Source organism: Triturus cristatus, chromosome 7, assembly GCF_964204655.1.
Source record: "Triturus cristatus chromosome 7, aTriCri1.1, whole genome shotgun sequence".
In the NCBI taxonomy this organism is placed as follows: domain Eukaryota; kingdom Metazoa; phylum Chordata; class Amphibia; order Caudata; family Salamandridae; genus Triturus; species Triturus cristatus.
Window position 1 is genome coordinate 312,744,088 of NC_140590.1, and position 19,406 is coordinate 312,763,493.

General features: G+C 44.4%; 1 protein-coding gene across 2 annotated transcripts in view; it reads left to right on the top strand.

The window, feature by feature from the left end:
• LOC146809543 (galactoside alpha-(1,2)-fucosyltransferase 2-like) overlaps positions 1–19,406 on the top strand; it is a 169,142-nt gene that overhangs the window by 85,959 nt on the left and 63,777 nt on the right. The window lies entirely within an intron of this gene.

Genomic DNA, 19,406 nt, shown 5'->3' on the forward strand with positions numbered 1-19,406 from the left:
GATAGTCTCTGAGAGAAATAGGCCGTACAACAGTGAAAAACAACTTTAAGAGTTTCTCACTTTCAAGACATGTAAAATGTAAACATACATGTCATAATTTAAAATACCATTCACCCTGCCCATGAGACTTTAGGGCCTACCTGAGGACTGACTTATAAGTATTAACAAGCATTGGTAAATGCACTAGGTATCACCTCTATGAATAATAATAAACAGTTTTTTGTTGTAAGTTGTAGCTTGCTAAGTAGTTGTACAATATAAGTTAGAGAGAGTCTGTTAAAGTGTTACGACTTGTTTATGTACAAAAAGGCATTACATTGTGCTGTTACTAGTGGTATAGTGCGGGTAAGTAATAGAAAATGTTTGAATAATGAATGAATGAAAAAGGGAAATTATAGAATTAATTGATGTTAAAGCAATATTATGTGTTTAAAGAAGTTCTGACAACTTTTAGGCCTGGTGCCACTGTACCTGCTGCACCATTCAAATCATGCCCCTAGTGCATGCAAGATAACTGCCTTTTTAGTAGCAAAATAAAGCAATATTTGGTGTTTAGAGGAGTTATGACAGCATTTGGCCTCGGTGACACTGCACCTGCTGCACCATTTAAACCACAACACCAGTGCCTGTAAGGTAACTGCACTTGTGACTCTCTGTTTAGTAGTAAATATTGCAATATTTGGTATTTAGAGGGGTTCCTAGAGCTTTGGGCCCCGGTGTCACTGTACCTGCTGCACCATTGAAATCATGAGCCTAGTGCCTGCAAAGTAAATGCACTTGTGACTTCTAATTTAGTAGTTAAACATAGCAATATCTGGTGTTTAGAGGAGTTCTGACAAGTTTTGGCCGGGTACCACTGCACCTGCAGCACCATTGAAATGAAGGCCCTAGTGCTTGCTAGATAACTGCGCTTGTGACTGCCTGTTTAGTAGTAAACTTTAGCAATATTCTGCGTTTAGTGGGGTCCCTAGACCTTTTGTCCCTGGTTCCACTGCACCTACTGCACCATTCATATCAAGTCCAGTTAAACAGAAAGATACCTGCAGTTGGGCCTGTCTGTACTGGAGTTAAATAAAGCAATAGTAGGTGTTTAGAGGAGTTCAAAAAGCATTTGGACCTGGTTTTTTCTGTGAATTTCTAAGGATTTTTAAATGCTAATTTCTAACTATAACGTGCCTGAAACCTATGGTTTATTCAGTTAATTTCAAAGGTTTTTTAAATGTCAATTTCTAACTGTAACATAGCAGTCTTATTTTCAGAGAGGTGGAGAAAGGTGAGCGTGGCCTCCAAACACTTTTTAGCAATCCCACTGTGTGGGATTTACTGGAGGTACTGGAGGGGTAGTTAGCCCACAACGTCAACCTTGGGGGCCAACTACCCCTTTTATTACTTTCAGTAAGTCCCACACAGCAAGATTGCTAACTTGTTATATCAGGCCCCGCCCCCTCCCTTTACCTCTCTGCACATGTGCCCCCTGGTGCGTTGTAACTTAGGGGTTAAGTACCCTTGAATCCTGAGGGTCTCTGGGGGCCAACTAGCCCACCAGGTACCTCCATTAAGCATGTTCCGAGGCCACGCCCCTTTTTACACCACGCTGCAAACGTGGCTTCTAGCGCACTGCTGCAGTGCGTCAGAAGCTGCGTTTGCAGCGTGGTGTAAAAGGTGTGGTGTATATCTATCTATCTATCTATCTATCTATCTATCTATCTATCTATCTATCTATCTATCTATCTATCTATCTATCTATCTATCTAGATAGATAGATAGATAGATAGATAGATAGATAGATAGATAGATAGATAGATAGATAGATAGATAGATAGATAGATAGATAGATAGATAGATAGATAGATAGATAGATAGATAGATAGATAGATAGATAGATAGATAGATAGATAGATAGATAGATATATTTCACAAGTTCCTTCCAAAGAAAGGAGATTGGGTCGCACTCATGAAGGATTTAAAATAATCCTTTTTAATTCATTATTTCTTTTCACAGGGTGAAAGCCAAATTGACGCGTTTCGGTCTACACAGAGGGTCTGATTCCGATTTCGCTCGGAAGGGCTCCGAATGCGATCTGGCCGGGAAAAGTACGAGCCATACGCATGTTTACCGACCGACTCGTACAGCTTTACGAGTGAGTAAGTACGATGCGAGAAACGCAAAATCGCCAACCGCCTCGTTTCCCGGTCCGACCCGCTCTGTACGTCTCGTCCGTAAGCAAACAGTGGCATGCAATGGAGGCGATTTCCGACCGAGCCAGTACGATGCACAATTCGGACAACCGGATCGAGTCAGACCCTCTAACACGTAAACGCACCGGGAGGCAGACTTAGGGGGTCCGAGTCGAACCCCCTTCACCTGTAGCCTTACGAATCGGTCACAGGGGGAGACCCAAGGGTCCCCCTGACACATGCATGTACGGTGCGGATGGCACGAACGCGTACACACTACAGGGGGCGCCCTTGTTCGAAACATACCCATTCAGTCAATGGCAGCCCATGTATGCGTCGTACGACCGGCTCCCATTGACTTCAATGGGAGTCCGAATGAGCCGAGTCGGTCAGCATACGGCTGCATCGTACTCGTTCGGTCGGACTCCCGGGGCACGGCTCGGTTGAAAAACCCTCCGGATCCGACTCGAACGGAGGGCTTTCCCACCGAGATCGGAATCGGCCCCAGAGACTATGGTCACGATAATATATATTGAGGCCTGGCCCCAGGGGATGGGGTCAGCGGGCCGAATTGGCCTGGGGAGGGGGGCCTCAATAAAAAAAGAAATATATGTAAAGGCCTGGCCCTGGGGGATAGGTTCCTAGGGGCTTTACACAACTAAGTAATAAAAAGCAAGTGTTAAAAGCTGTCTGCCTTTTCCGTGAGAAGAGATCCTATTTTGACAGTGAATGGGGCTTAAACTGTGTGAACAGCTTCAGTAGAAGTATAGTAAATGTGTGAAGCCAGGGGAAGTTAATAAACAAAAAATTCCACACAAAAGGTAATGAACACAGTAATTCAGCTATGGAAACTGATAAGAGCTGTAGGAGAGTAGGATCTGCTACACATGTATACCCCCACTTTTTGCTGGTGTTTCACTGTTTTTCGACTTTAGTCTGGCTGGGACCCGGCTATTCAGGGCCCCAGCCTAGCTGCTTCGTCTCTAAATTGATTGCATGTACTTTAGGCACACCACAGATTGGATCCTGAGGTACCCTTGTGAGTCCCTAGTATATGGTACACTATGTACCCAGGGCATAGGTACTATGGTGCTTCCGTGGGTGCTAGCCCTAGAACCACTAGGATAGCTTTCAATAAAGGTTGTCTTTAACCTATAACCCATAAGGGTTTGTTGGACTGGTACAGGGTGCCAACTATAACTAGTTGACAGCATATACCAGGCCAACTTCTCACAAGAGATATATTAAACACAAGAGATTTCAGCAGAACATCACAAGCGCTGTGCAGGCGAATCCTAAACAGGAAGGTTTATACCTGGAAGGGATATTTTACCATGTCAATATGCCAGTTCAAAACTGCACCACCGTCTGTAGTGGCAGGTTTGAAACATGTTTTAAGGAGCTACATTTAGTGGGTGGCACTATGACTGCTGCTGCACAATAGTAGCTTTTAATTTGCTTTCCCTGGTTACAGGTGGTACAATTAACAAGGGACTTACAAGTAAATTAAATGTGCCAATGAGATGCAAGTCAATTTTACCATGTTTAAGGAGAGAGTGCAAGCACTTTAGCACTGGCTAGCAGAGGTAAAGCGCACAGAGTCCTAAAAGCCAATGAAAACTGCTTCAGCAAGCAAAGGCAAACATCTGGGGTGACCCTGCAGAGATGGCCAGGTCCAACAAGGATCTTTCTTTTAAAACCCAACTTGTTTCAAAGCCTTACACACATTTTTTCAGTTACTTCCAGATCATATTTCCTAACTGTGAACAACCTACACTGGCAGGATCACATACGGGCTAGTGGGGCATGACAACTGTAGTAAACCAGTAGTTTTCCTAACCCACCAAACTTGAGGATCGTCTGCCGCATTATAAGATGAGGAAAACACAACTGTTTCTCAAGTAACGTCCAGCTCGCTCCCCTATGGGAAACCTTCACTGGAAGCCCCTTTACTGGATGATCATCCACTTCATGACATTCACAAGCCTATCCTGTTTATGCCATGCCTTCTCATACTTTATTATTGTGTCCACAATGGACTTGACAGACACAGTGGTGGTGAACAGTAAAATAAAACAATGGTCTCCAAGCTCAGAAAGAAAGCTGCCCGTTTTTCAGGACCACTGATTTCTAGGTCTTATTAGCCTCGTAATGTTAAAAAACTCAATTTAAAAATCTATACTGTTGACCTGACACCATTAGGGTGGTTTTCCTCCAACCTTTTGCCTACCTCCCTCCCTCCTTTTTCTGTACTTGTTTTTGCTGGCTTTAGGACTCTGCACACTTTACCACAGCTAATCAGTGCTAAAGTTAATGTGCTCTCTCTCCTAGACATGGTAACATTGGCTTATACCCAATTTGCATATTTAATTTGCTTACAAGTCCCTAGTAAAGTGCACTACATGTGCCCAGGGCCTGTAAATTAAATGCTACTATTGGGCCTGCAGCACTGATTGTGCCACCAACATATGTAGTTCCTTAACCATGTCTCAGGCCTGTCACTGCAGTGCCTATGTGAGTGCAGGTTGCTGCCACTTTGACTTACATTGAAAACGAATTGCCAAACCTTAAACTTCCCTTGTATTACAAATAAGTCACTCCTAATAAAGGCTGTTGGTAACCTCAAAGAGCAGGACGCTATGTGAGGAAAAGGCAGGACATGTACATGTCCTGGTAGTGACAATTAGCTACATTTGTCCCGAGTAGCTACACATCTACCACTTGATGAATGAACAGCGCCTGCACTGGATCACACTCCCAGAGAACAAATCACGTCAGCAGAACCTTTGTCTCTAGTGCTGCAAAGCTGACATGAAACCCATTGCTGAAGCCATGACTCAGCAATGAAAAACAGCTACATTTAATCTTGTTGACTTGGTTATAGTGGTGCTTTACCATTGCCTAAACACAAAAATAGGGTTCAACGTTGTGGTGGTGTCAGTTATGGACTTCTTCACTCAAAGAAAGTGTGCTCTGCCTGGACTCTGCAGTAGAAGGAGTCGGGCTTCATCTCATTATTTAATCCATCTTTAATTGGGATGTACGGAAGAAGCAGCCGGCAGAGAGAGTAGATGCCACTCTTTCATCAGCTGTCAGGGTAGCCAGACCATTAATGTCTATTTATTAAACAGAAATTATCACTGTGTGCACACAAACGTTGGCTGCTGTGCATGCCTCTGCAATGTGCAGCTGGTTGTCAACATTCATGATCATGTTTTTATTCATGTGTATTGTGAAACTCTTTTTCATGTTCTTAAGTGTGGCCAGTACTGCTTCTCAAAATATTTTCCAACTTTCTCAGCTTTCAGAGTGCGTGAGCTCAGACTTGCAGCGAATGAATGCATCTTGGCCCAGTGCCAGCCCCCTTATCAGCATCCCAGCCCTCCCATCCCATTGATCACACACAGAAGAGCTTCCACCATGGTCTAGCATCAGCCTCTAACTGCTTACTTTCCCTCCACCAATGATGTTATCCCATCACCTGTTTTTTAATCAAGCGGGTATATTTCATGGGAAATCAGCAAGACCAGAATAGAAAAGCTTTCAGAAGAAAGAGAGGAGTGTAAAATTCTTACTGCTTGGGAAACACGCTTCTTCTTCATCATTTGGGAAATCACTAGACTACATGTGCTTTTTAAATGAGGAGCAGAAGGACTGACCTTTAATGGTCGAGCTTACTATATAAAAAATTGCAAAACAGAAAAGGGGGGAGGGGGCTCCAGTGTTTCACGCCGTGAGCAAATGTCCTGTACTTTTGCATGCACACAAAATGAATGGCCTGCTCAGCACACTTAAAAAGAGGAAAATGCATCTAAAGATTGTTTTTGTGCTGTAAGGTGTCTCTGCTTGCACATCACTGATGACATCATCCAGTGACTGTGTGTTTCTTTAACGTTTAAATATGTATTATATATATCCCAAGGTGAATTGAAGAATGAGTGGGTGTATAAGTGTCTGGATGGAGTATTTAGTAGGATATTGACTGACTAAGTGAGTGATTACATGTGTCTTACTGAATGCATGGGTTAGTGACTAAACTGTGTGAATGTCTGTATCAGTCTGTCTGTTGTTGTATAAGCTGCTGCAAGGATTGGTAAGTAGCTACATGAGTGTCTATCTGGGTTATCGGTTGGTTGCCTGAGTATTTGTATGGGTGCCTGAGTGTGTATGTGGGTGGGTGGGAGGTGTGTGACTCTGTGCATAGATGTTTGAGTGGTTGATTCATTGGGTGTATGGGTTCAAGAATGCATGTGGAAACAGCTGTATGGGTGGGTGAGTGTGGGTATGGGTGTGTTGGTGAGTAAATGGATGTCTCAGTGGTACATGTCCAAGTAACTACATATGTAAAAGGCAGTGTATGTGAGAGTTGGAGTGTATAAATGACTATTTGTGAGAGTCGGTGATTGTGAGAGTGGCTGTATGGATGAGTGTGCACTTGTATAAGTGATTGTATAAGAGAGCAGGTTTGCATTTGTTTCAGTTTGCATAAGTGATGGGGTGTGTGTATAACTGTATAGGTGAGTAAATGGAAGTGTGATTGATTCTTTGCATGACTGACTAGGTGTGCGAGTAACTCTGGATGAGTGGTGGTGTGAGTGTCTGTATAGGTGTATGAGTGCATATGATAGTGTTGTATTGATGAGTGACTGCATGTATTAGTGATTGTATGGGTGAATGAGTGGATGTGTGTGTAGACCTAGGAATCAGTGAGTGCGTATGTAGTAACTGGTATTGGTGTGTTGATGGTTTCGAAAATGGTAGTCTGTGTTTTACAGTGGGTGTATCAAAGATTATATTAGGGTGTGAGAAGGTGCATCAGATTTTCACATGGATGATGTCATCAGTGATGTCATTTGAGATGTCATCAGTGATGTCACTGACCATGTCATGAATGATGTAATATATGACGTCATCAGCAGTGCATTGTGGGGGCGCGAGTTATAGTTAGCTGGACTAACTGTAACGGCAGAATTTCTATGGTTTTGTATGAGTTAAATGTCCAACTAACTATAACGTCCTATGGTTTTTTCAGTAAATTTCTAAGGATTTTTAAATGCTAATTTCTAACTATAACGTGCCTGAAACCTATGTTTTTTTCAGTGAATTTCAATGTTTTTTTAAATGCTAATTTCTAACTACAAGTCCCTGAAACCTATGGTTTTTTCAGTGAATTTCAAAGGTTTTTTAAATGTCAATTTCTAACTATTACATAGCAGTCTTATTTTCAGAGAGGTGGAGAAAGGTGAGCGTGGCCTCCAAGCGCTTTTTAGCAATCCCACTGTGTGGGATTTACTGGAGGTAATAGGAGGGGTAGTTAGCCCCCAACGTCATCAACCTTGGGGGCCAACTACCCCTTTTATTACTTCCAGTAAGTCCCACACAGCAAGATTGCTAACTTGTTATATCAGGCCCTGCCCCCTCCCTTTACCTCTCTGCACACGTGCCCCCTGGTGTGTTGTAAGTTAGGGGTTAAGTACCCTTGAATCCTGAGGGTCTCTGGGGGCCAAGTAGCCCACCAGGTACCTCCATTAAGCTTGTTCCGAGGCTACGCCCCTTTTTACACCACGCTGCAAACGTGGCTTCTGGCGCAGCTGTGTTTGCAGCTTGGTGTAAAAGGCGTGGTGCATATCTATCTATCTATCTATCTATCTATCTATCTATCTATCTATCTATCTATCTATCTATCTATCTATCTATCTATCTATCTATCTATCTATCTATCTATCTATCTATCTATCTATCTATCTATCTATCTATCTAGATAGATAATTGATAGATAGATAGATAGATAGATAGATAGATAGATAGATAGATAGATAGATAGATAGATAGATAGATAGATAGATAGATAGATAGATAGATAGATAGATAGATAGATAGATAGATAGATAGATAGATAGATAGATAGATAGATAGATAGATAGATAGATAGATAGATAGATAGATAGATAGATAGATAGATAGATAGATAGATAGATTTCACAAGTTCCTTCCAAAGAAAGGAGATTGGGTCGCACTCATGAAGGATTTAAAATAATCCTTTTTATTTCCTTATTTCTTTTCACAGGGTGAAAGCCAAATTGACGCGTTTCGGTCTACACAGAGGGGCTTATTCCGATTTCGCTCGGAAGGGCTCCGAATGCGATCTGGCCGGGAAAAGTACTAGCCATACGCATGTTTACCAACCGACTCGTACAGCTTTACGACTGAGTAAGTACGATGCGAGAAATGCAAAATCGCCGACCGACTCGTTTCCCGGTCCGACCCGCTCCGTACGTCTCGTCCGTAAGCTCCTGGTTGGGGGGGGATAGTTTTCAGAGTGGTGGAGAAAAGGAGCATAGCTTACTATTACATCTCAGCTATCCTGTTGTATGGGACTCACTGGAGCGAATAGGAGGGGTAGTTGACCCCAGGACAGAGTAGCTCATCCCCCAAGATTCAAATCAGGCCCTCTATTCCTAAAGTCAACATTGTTCCAGAGCTACAACACTAATTAGCAGGAAGTTCCCTCTGGGGCCGACTGGCCCAAAATCACTCTTACTTGCAGCCCTTGACCTGTGGCCAAAAGTCAATGATATGGTTGTCTTAAATTGTCAGGATAGTGACCATAATGCACTGATCCTGAGGCTGTCCGGTATTCCAACCCAGCACTCTCAGACTAACTTAGTGACAGCCCCTGTTGTCACCACTAATAATAATTAGAGAATTAAATGGCCCCAAGTAGTTGCTGATGAGAAGTTGATCCGTAGCATTTATGCAGAGATGGCCCAAACTCTATCTGTATTGGGAAATCTTAACCCAAATTATGTAAGCATTATGCTTAGCTTCCACCATTTATCAAATAGATTAAAGCCCTATTTCAGTAGACAGTGCAAAATATATATGAATAACCAAAATGCTGCTCTATGGTACACTGAGGAATGCAGGCAAGCCAGAATAGAGCTAACTGAGGCCATAAAGAAGGGAATTAGGAGCGACATAATAAAAAGAAGAAGAGACTACAAGAAGACACAGGATGAAGCAAAAAGGAATTGGCAGGTAGAGAACTGGTGCACCAGGGGCATGGCCAAGATGGCGGAGAGAGTGGTCGCACTGTTCTGAGCTCCGTTCCGGCCCGCCGAAAAAATCCTGCCATCACCTTCCCCTGACTGAGTGAGCCCGATGAAATAGGCAGCAGACGTCTCCCTGCACTAGCTCCTGCACACGCCGGCGTTAACGGATGATCGACAAGGCTGTATGGGCCTCAAATCCTAGAGGTGAGCTGCTGGGCCTACGGGGCCTGAGACCTAGCTAGGAGATGCATCGGCCTGGCGGAGACTGTTGATCACTCGGCCCGCACATGCACCCAGGCCATTGACGGTACCCGGGGGAATGAGACGGCCCTCGCTCCTGCTTGAAACCTACAAAAGGGCCGAGCTGATCCGCCCGTGATCCGCTGTCGTGGTACACGGTACCAGAGGCGACACTGCTATGGAACACCGCGCATCCACAGGTATGTTGAATTATACGGCTCTCGGCCATGACGAATCATTACAGAGCGGGGGAGCCACCCCGGGTTGCTGTGAGACTGGAGATGCCTGGCATTTAGATTGGAGCCGTAACGGCACAGCGAGGAGTGCTGATCACTTGGCCCGCCCATGCACACAGGCCATTGATGGTGCCCGGGGGACTGAGACGGCCCTCGCTCCTGTTTAAAATCTACAAAAGGCACGAATTGATCTGCCCATGATCCCGCTGTTGCGGTGCACGGTACCAGAGGCGACACCACTACAGAGCACCATGCATCCATGGGTACGTTGTATTATACGACCCGTGACGAACTGTTACAGAGTGAGGGAGCCCCCCAGGGTGCTGTGAGACTGGAGATGCCTGGCATTTAAATTGGAGCCGCAACGGCTCAGCAAAGAGTGCTGATGGCTTGGCCCGCCCATGCACGCAGACCATTGTTGGCTCCAGAGAGACTGCGTCGGCCCCAGCCCCTATTGGGGATCCGCTGAAGGCTCGGGCTGAACCGCCCACGATCCGGCTACTACAGTACGTGCCATTAACAGTGGAATCGCTGCAGAAGGCCGCCCATCTCTGAGAGCTTTGACTTGCCCAATCCGTGGCCGCAACAAATTACCCTGGGGCAGGTGTGCACCCTGGAGGGCTGCGGTATTGGAGAGACATTGAGTACTTCCCCTGTCATGTAGGTGGGGGCAAAGAAAAGAGGCCAGTATTGATGCCTGTGGCATCCCCCCTTAAGTGCTGAGCAGAGCGACATGGGCATAGACATCTGACAACCAGCAGCAGCGTCTCTGCATTTACTCACATACATTTCTTTTGGGGGCAGCAGCAGTACCAATGCAGCACAGGACGGGACATGCCTGGGGCCGCCTGTGGTGAGGACGGAGGACCTGTTGGAACCTCGGCTGTCTCTTGGGACCTCGTGGTTTGCAACCTATTGAGGGGGTGCCCCCCTTGGTGACCCGCTGATGCTATGAAAAATGGGGCGATCCGACACACGGGACACCCCCTGAGAAGCTCATTGGACAATTCAAGAGCACATTCGTAACTCTGTTCGCTATGGTACTTTGATTATATACTTCCATATCCTAGCATGAATAGGCGAAGGTGAGGTATTCACACGTGGGTCTGTGATGTGACCCGAGGTCTTAAGCTGCAGCAATAAGAACTTGCGATACAACCACATTCACACTCACCCAGAAACATACCGACACTGCACCTGCCCCTCTGCCCCCGCCAACATCGAGATGGGTAAACAAGAGTGGAGAAGCCCCAGGCACAACCACCAAAGGTGGAATTGAGGCCTCAGAATGCAAAGAGTGCGGAACGCTTGGAGTCCTCCACCCTAGGTGACCACACCACATAGGTGTATGTGCGGCATGGACACCAACCTCCTCTTTTTGTTGGACAGATGTTTGTAATGTTTTCTTCACACTTGTGCTTTAAAATGCTATATTTGGATCCCGTTTTTGCAAAAATTTACAGTAAATATGTGGTGTAAAACCCACCATTTGAATACATTTTTTCCAAAATTTTCTTGCGGGGGAAAACCACCCCCCACCCTCCTTTTTCAGTTCGGGCTCGCTCGCTTCGCTCGCTCGCGTTTTTATAGCGCAAACTCAAACTGAAGGTATTTGAGTGCTTTACATGAGAACCAGTCACATTGCACAAGGACACATTAATATTTTGTAGGCGGGGGAGATTAAGTGATCTACCCAGAATCACAGGATGTTGAGCCATGGTGCTAAAATTTGACCAGGTTCCCCAGTTTCCTCTGTTCCAAGGTTGGCTGCTCTGCTTCTTAGGCCACATCCACTCTTTTATCCCTCACCAGGGCTTGACACAAGAACCAAGAGCATCCCTGGCAAAAATGCTCAAACCAGCCCTGCTGCCTTTGTCTCTGCATGTGCTTTCTCTCTTTCCATCCATCCATTCTCTCTCTCCTACTCTCCTCTCTCTCTGTTCTCTCTGTGTGATTGTTTGCCCTCTTCCTTTATCTTCCCTCTCTCTGTCTCTTGAAGCCTCCCCATGCTTGCTGCGAATAATTTCGGAGAGCTGGGCGCCAGTAAAGGCTGTTGACTTTCAAAACTGACCTCCAAGGGCTCCTGCCCAGTGGGGAAATGCCCATTTGAATAAAAGGCCTGTCTGTTTCTGCCTCTCCTCCACTTCAAGCCCTGCCCTTGGAATGAGCAGCAGTAAACGAGATGTGTGCAGTAAGAATGGCGGACAAATGGTAAGCGGCTGCAGGCAGCAAGAATGTACTCACTGCTGCACTGGATTCCTTGTCTGGTTAATGTGTGTGGTATTGGGCCTCTTATACTCTTAGTGTTCTTGCTAGTGTGCATACGGCATGGCATCCCAGGGCTGCATCCCCTTCCACGATGCTGTAGGTTCTTTCCTGGCCACATGCTCAAGTGTGATTGTTTACTTGCTTGAAGAAGAAACATTCTTTAACCAAGGGATGTGGAACCACAATGCATGCTTGTCTTGTTGGATTGAAAATGACTTGGAAAAAAGCTGTGGAGAAATGGTCTTCAAGGAGGTAAGAGGCAGGTGAAAGGAAGCCTGTAGGCACGTAGGTTTATTTTGCTCCTTAGTACTCTACTGGCAAGGACGGCAGGTCGCATCAACTGCTTATTAGCCCTGCAATTCAAACCAACACGTTCCACCCATTGTGACTTAGAATTCCAATAGGAATCCAACACATCTTCCCCCTTACAAGCATATAAGAAAATAAACTAATATAAATTACATAGACATTAACATATACAACAGTATAATTTCGACAATAACTAATAGGAAATTCCTTTACTTAAAAATCACATATCATGAAAGTACGAAAGCTGATTGTGTTTGTAATCATGAAACTTAAGAGGCATAATACGTTTCTTGGATGACCTTCTAACTGCAACTGCTTGTGATCCATGCATAGTAGGAACATCCCGTCCACCAACACCCGCACCAAAGATATTCTCTCCTTGATACAACACCTACCATCATTCAAGGTCACAGTATGTGTTTCTGCTCTCACTACTCTCTTGGGGCTGAAAAAAACAATTACCTCCTTTGCAACACCAATGATTCTAACCCGAAACATGTCACCTTCATTCATCACCAGTTTTTTAGAAGCACTCCACACCTACCTGATTTGAGCAACCTTCCTCCTTTCTCTCACACTTTCAAACACTCTTTCCTCCTGCATCCAAATGCGGCTCAACAATGACCCTGGTACTCTACCTTTCATCAAAATAAACGGTGAAACCTTAGTTTCGGAATTAGGGGTAGTACGGATTGCACATACTAACTTCCTCACTTCCAACATCCAGTCCAAACCATTCGCTAAAGACAGCTCAATAGTCTGATTTTTTCACCCTGTTACAACGCTCCACAAGACCATTGCTTTTAGGAAGATATATCGATGTCCTGGTGTGTTTTATGCCAAATTCCCTAGGGAACTCCTCAAACTTCAAGGATACAAACTATGGCTCATTGTCAGATATAATTTTATCAGGCACCCCTTCATGCAAAAACAACTTTTCCAGCACATTATTCACAGCATATGATGTGAAGTAATGTTGTTCACAAACCCCACATCAGGCCATCTTGAATGATAATCAACTATCACAATTACATACTTGACTTGGGTGTTGCTTACACCCAGAGGACCAATTATATCTAAGGCCAACTTGGACCATACTTTATCAGGCACTGGAACGATACCCACACCACTTGCGATTTATCACTGGCCACACAATGAATACAATCCCTGACAAAATGTTCAACATCTCTGTACATTCTCGGCCACCAACACATGTCCCTAACGCTCCTTTTCATGGCACTCATCCCAATAGGACCTTCGTGTGCCAAAGATACCACTTTAGGTTTCAACTCATCAGGAACCACCAAAATATCCAACCTGTACAAAAGACCCTTGACCGCTGAAAGCTCTGGGACAATATGTCTGAAAGCATCAAACATAGCATCTGACAATTTCCTAACCGGCCATCCAGATCCAACATAAGTCATCACATGTCTCAAAGTATCATCCTGTTGCAAATCCCCTACCCACACCAGAAATTGTTTCTTGAACTGCATAAGACAATCCATCAACTAAAATATAATCCTCATCTTTCCAGGATGTCTGATGCTTCTGACTTTCACACTACAAAGGTAACCTCGACAAGCAGTCTGCCATTACCTTCCTCACACCTGGAATTTACACCATCCGAAAGCAATAATTCTGTAACCAGTATTGCCATTTGGATATTTTTGGCGAAGATCTACCTGCCCTCATTGTGGTCCACCCTTACTTCAAACTGAGATCCCCACAAATACTGCCTGAAATGATCAATGCCCCACCAACAAGCTAACGCTTCACGCTCCACTACAGAATAAGATGCTTCAGCTCCCCTTCATCTCTGACTAGCAAAACTTCATCTTTCCCATTTCTTCTTTGTATGCGGACAGCCCCTAGCTGATACTGTCTGGCATCCGTGACTACAATGCTGGCATCCATAGTATTGAAGGGCTTGAGAGGAATAGCTTCAGCAACTAAACACTCAATGTCCTCAAACTAACGATCACCCTCCTCATCCCATACATATCTCTGACCCTTTTTAAGAAGGGTCCGTAAAGCATGTGTTCTCTCAGCACACCGAGGAATAAATCACGCATAATATTCGATAAGACCCATAAAAGATCTTAACTGATCTTTTCCTTCAGGGATGGGGACTCCAACGATAGCCCTTACCAAGTTTTCCTTTGGTTCTACACCCTTTGCAGACAATTAATGTCCTAAATGTTCTACACTTTCCATTCCAAAGTTACACTTTTCTGCTTTTAGAGTTACACCCTTCTCCTCCAGTACGGTCAAAACTTAAGCCAGTTTCCTATCATGCTCTGACATGTTGTTCGCATACACCAATAAATCGTCTTTGAAACATTTAACCCCTTCCACATCACTAAACATGTTATCCATCAAACACTGAAATACTGCAGAAGCCAACCCAACGGGCATCCTCTTGATTTTGAAAAGCCCCTTCAGGAGTAATAAAAGAGGCTGAAAGCTGTGATTCTCACTCCAAAACAACCTGATGGTAGGCAGAGGCCAGGTCCAAAGTGGAAAACACTGTGGCACCTTTCACGAGAAACAGCATTTGGGTGATGTTGGGCAGGGGATGATGGTCAGCCCAAATTCTGGAATTCAAATCCCTCAAATCTATGCAGATACATAAGCTCCCACTGGGTTTGCGAGCCAAACCCACAGGGGATAACCATTCTGAACCTTCAATAGGCTCAATTAGGTCCTGTGCACACAAATTCTCCAATTCCTTCTTCAACTCAGGTCTAATCAACCATGGAATCCTTCACACCTTGTGTACTACAGATTCAGCTCATTCCTTGAGCTGTATCTTGTGTCTCAACCCCTTAAACTTTCCCATAGTGTAAGTAAATGCTTTACTGAATCTTCTATCCTATACATTCTCTTCAAAATCCAGACAGCCATACACTCCTTCAGGAGCACTAGTTCACTGTTATTGAGTAATGCAAGGCAATGATTTAGGCAACCTTCAGTAACTCCAGATTTATCCAGCCATGCAGGGCCACTCAAGGTGGCCTTGCGTGGCTTGATAAATCTCACTTAGGTTTTGTGTCGCTCTTGTGACACCTTGAGGTTAAAATGTATAGATATCGGAACGGTTGGATACACAAGAGCTGCCCTAGATTCCCACAGATATGCAATATCACATAAGGGAGAGAACTAATTGGCCAAGAGGGCCTTTTCTGCAATTAGAAATTTCGCATTTGCGAGTCTTGAAAAATAACACATTCTGATTGGCTGGCTGCAGCACAAACAGAAATGTTGCAGGTGCCATTGCAGGACTCAGAGACTCGGTTTCTGTGACCTGAAATAATTAAGGTGAAAGGGGGCAAGATTGGGATACCTTGACCCCCAACCCTTGTAGGGGAGATCCATGCAGGACGTCCCGGGGGTCAAATTTTAAAGAAATGTGTTTTACAGGGTGCAGTGATCCCGCAGGTGTCTTTTGGAGCTAGCGCGGCCCCTTGTGCTCGTGAGAAAGTCTCATGGGAGCACAGGCAGATGAGCTATTTTAAAAAATATTTTGATCAGTATATTGTGGCCAATCGATATTCTCTTCTCGATACAACCGTTGTGAAGCATAATAATCATGCTTTGATCATGTGACATGGCTTCTGATATGCAGATTCTTATTTCAAGGCACATCGCTTTCAACCAAGCTCTTTCGTGAGAGTCACAGGCACTGGCAAAGTGTTCATGGTCTCAGGAGCCAGGTTGTGGAATGCCTGACTCCTTTTAATTAGACAGCAAACAATTACTTCCCAGGATCCCAGATTGGGAAAACTAACAAAAAATGCCCTGTTCATCCACACCTTCATGGGAAATGTGTTAAATGACCTTTCCACTCTCCTATCAACAGCAACCTTTTAATTTTTGTTCCAACAATCTGCTTTAAAAGCACCGGGAAGCTTTCCTGGAAGCCAGTGGCACTATAAGGATCCTGGCGGCCCGTCTAACAATTTGATATACACACAAGTGATCTGAGAAACGCATGCCGCACTTTATTAAAACCACTTTTTTAAAAAAAGTATGGCACCTGCACTTACATAGAAGCAATGAGACTCCTTCTTAACCTAGAAATTCCAATGGAACTGGCAAGGCTAGCCAATTTTCCATGACAACTCCAAAGGTCATTAACGGAAAGACAAGCTCATATTGATGAACACTGATCTAATTTACTTGCCATTTTAAGATGGTATATAAACTCATAGTTTTAACGGTTTGACTCTCATAATATTCAAATTGTATTAGTATGAAATGAATTAAATGTTGATCTTGTTAGTAATATTATGTAAAGCATTGATATGATAAATTGTGTATGGCTTTGTAACAATTTTTATTAATTAAAACAAATTAAAAATTCACTACACATGTGAACTTCTACTTGAAATGTACAGTTTTGTTCTCTTATCACTTAGGGGCCGATTCCGATCTGGGTCGGAAAGCTCTCTGACCGAGCCGGATCCGGAGTGTTTTCCGACCGAGCCGGAGTCCTGCAGTCCGACTGAGCGAGTACGATGCGGCCGTATGCTGCCGGACTCTGTTCGGTCGGACTCCCATAGAAGTCCTTGGGAGCCAGTCGTACGACGCGTACATGGCCTCCCATTGACTGAATGGGTACGTCTCGCACAAGGGCGCCCCCTACAGTGGGTACGCGTCGGTGCCATCCGCTGCGTACATGCCTGCGTTGGGGAGACCCTTGGGTCTCCTCCTGTGTCCGAGTCGTAGGGCTATGGGTGACAGGGGGTCCGACGCAGACCCCTAAAGGCAACTTCCCGGACGTTTTGCGAGCCGGACACTCTGGCTCGCCCCAGCTGTCCGGCGCGTGCATCGTACTGGCTCGGTTGTAAATCGCATCCATTGCACGCCACGGTTGGCTTAAGGCAGAGACGTATGGAGCGGTTCGGATCCGGAAATGACTCGGTCGGCGAATTTCACGTAGCTCGCATCGTACTTGCTCGCTCGTACAGCAGTACGAGTCGGGTGGAAAACACACGTACGGCTCGTAGTTTTTCCGGCCGGATCGCGTTCGGTGCTTTTCCGACCCGGATCGGAATCGGCCCCTTAGTGGGTAAGTCTTGTTACTATGAACTCTAGTCTTTAAAATTTGGGAACAGAGTAATGGAAAACATTTGCGTAGTGCATTGGGGATATTAGGCCTGGAAGAAAGGCAGACCATGATCTCAACTGAGGGATATGAAATGTTGCTCATGAGGTCTTGCTCATCTCAAATTAGCCTTTTTAGGTTGAGCGCAGCGCACATTAAATGTTGCTATGGCAACAATATTTTGTGTTTAAACAAAATTGTACTAAATAGGAGTTTTTTGCCCACCCATTATTTACCATTGGTTGGCATCATAAGAACTCTTCTTTGCTGCCTTCTAATTCCAGAGCGCTTGCGATGTAAAACTTCCTGCATCACTTCCTGTCCTTTGTGTGGAGCATGGACCAAGGACAGATTGATTACACTTAACTAGTGTCCATCCGCTGCGTCCGCTGTGATGGAGGTACTAATTCTTCTTTTTTAAATTTTTTGCTCTTGCTGTCCCACATCCTAATCCCTTCTTGTGCCTGTCCGTCCATCTGCAAGCACTCCTGCTCTTTCCTTCTCACTCCTTCTGTTCCTTCTTTCACTCTCTCTACACCTTCTGGCTCTACCAATTCCTACTTCATCCTTTTTTTTTAATTGAGTTTTCAATTTTATAGATTTTATAAACAGCACAGCAATTAACAATTCATTGCAATTATATTTGAGGAATCATAATACCGTTTTTTACATACAGCATTTCATTTAAAGACATTTGAAAAGGAAAAAAGAAAAAACTAAAAACTACAAATTATAGAAAAATAGATGTTTTGTTACAGAAAATTAAATAAATAAGTAACTAAGGTACAGAAATATGTCTAGGCGATATGTAAGTGCCTATTTCTTACTGCGGCCTAGGGCCTATTTTGGGGGGTTGGGATTCCCTCCAACTGTATATGGGTGCTCATATACGTCTACCAAGAGATTTCCCTTTCTTGCCTTTTCTTTCGTAAATTCCCTTCTCAAGGTTAAATACAGAGAGGAGCCATGCCAACCATAGATTAAATGTAGGGGCAGCTTGATCTAGCCAAGCTGAGGCAACACAAATTCATAGAACTGCCATGGCGAGAAAGAGAAAGCGGAGAGACATAGTGTGTCCTTGGGAATTATCAACCCCAAGAAGAATTAAAGGTGAGGTTAACTTAGCCCTAAGGCCCAAAGTGGACTCTAAAAATGTCGAAATTAAGATTTTTAACATGTCTAATCGGGGGCAGGTTGAAAACATATGGTCTAGATCAGCCTGTGTGGAATCACAACGTGGACACCTAGTTCCCTGCTGCCCCCCCCCACTGTAGAATGTTTGCTGGAGTGTAGTACAGGGAAAACACTGTTTTATAATGTTGGGCCTGAAGCCCAGCAGAGCGTAGTACTGTCTGCCCCAGCTCTAGCAACTGGAAAAAATTATCCGGCTCAGTGCCCAACCTGCCTGACCCATTTTTCGGCATGTATTTCTAGATCATCCAATTTAAGTGCCATAAGTTCTCTATAGATTCCTTTAATAGTACAGCCATCCCGACTTCTTATGACTTCTATGGTTTTCACCCTACCGAACCCATTGGGTCCGCCCAACTTTTTACTCAGGTAACTTCTGAGCTGAAGATATTTGAAACAGTTCCCGGTCCCAATACTAAATTTATCCTGGGCATCCTTAAACTGATAAATTCCATCGGTACCTAATAGATCCCCGACTTTCCTGAGGCTAGATCCGGCCCAGTGCGCCATAGTTTGGTCTAAATAAAAGTCTGGCAGCGTTGGATTACCATACAATTGTGTATAGTAATTCAACCTCCCTAAACCAGTCTTTTTTTAAAGGGGTCCAGATTTCAAAGGCAGCCTGTATAGTTCTAAATTTAGTTCGCTTGAAATAGCTAGGCTCACTGACTTTCATAAAGCAGTTTTTCGCATCTTCCCCCACCAGTAGCCTATATGCACCTTGGATTTTGTCTTCCATACTCGAGTTTTCTGATCTGCCACCTAATAATCCAACCATATATTGGAAAGCTGTGGCCCAGTAATAAAGCTTGAAATCCGGGA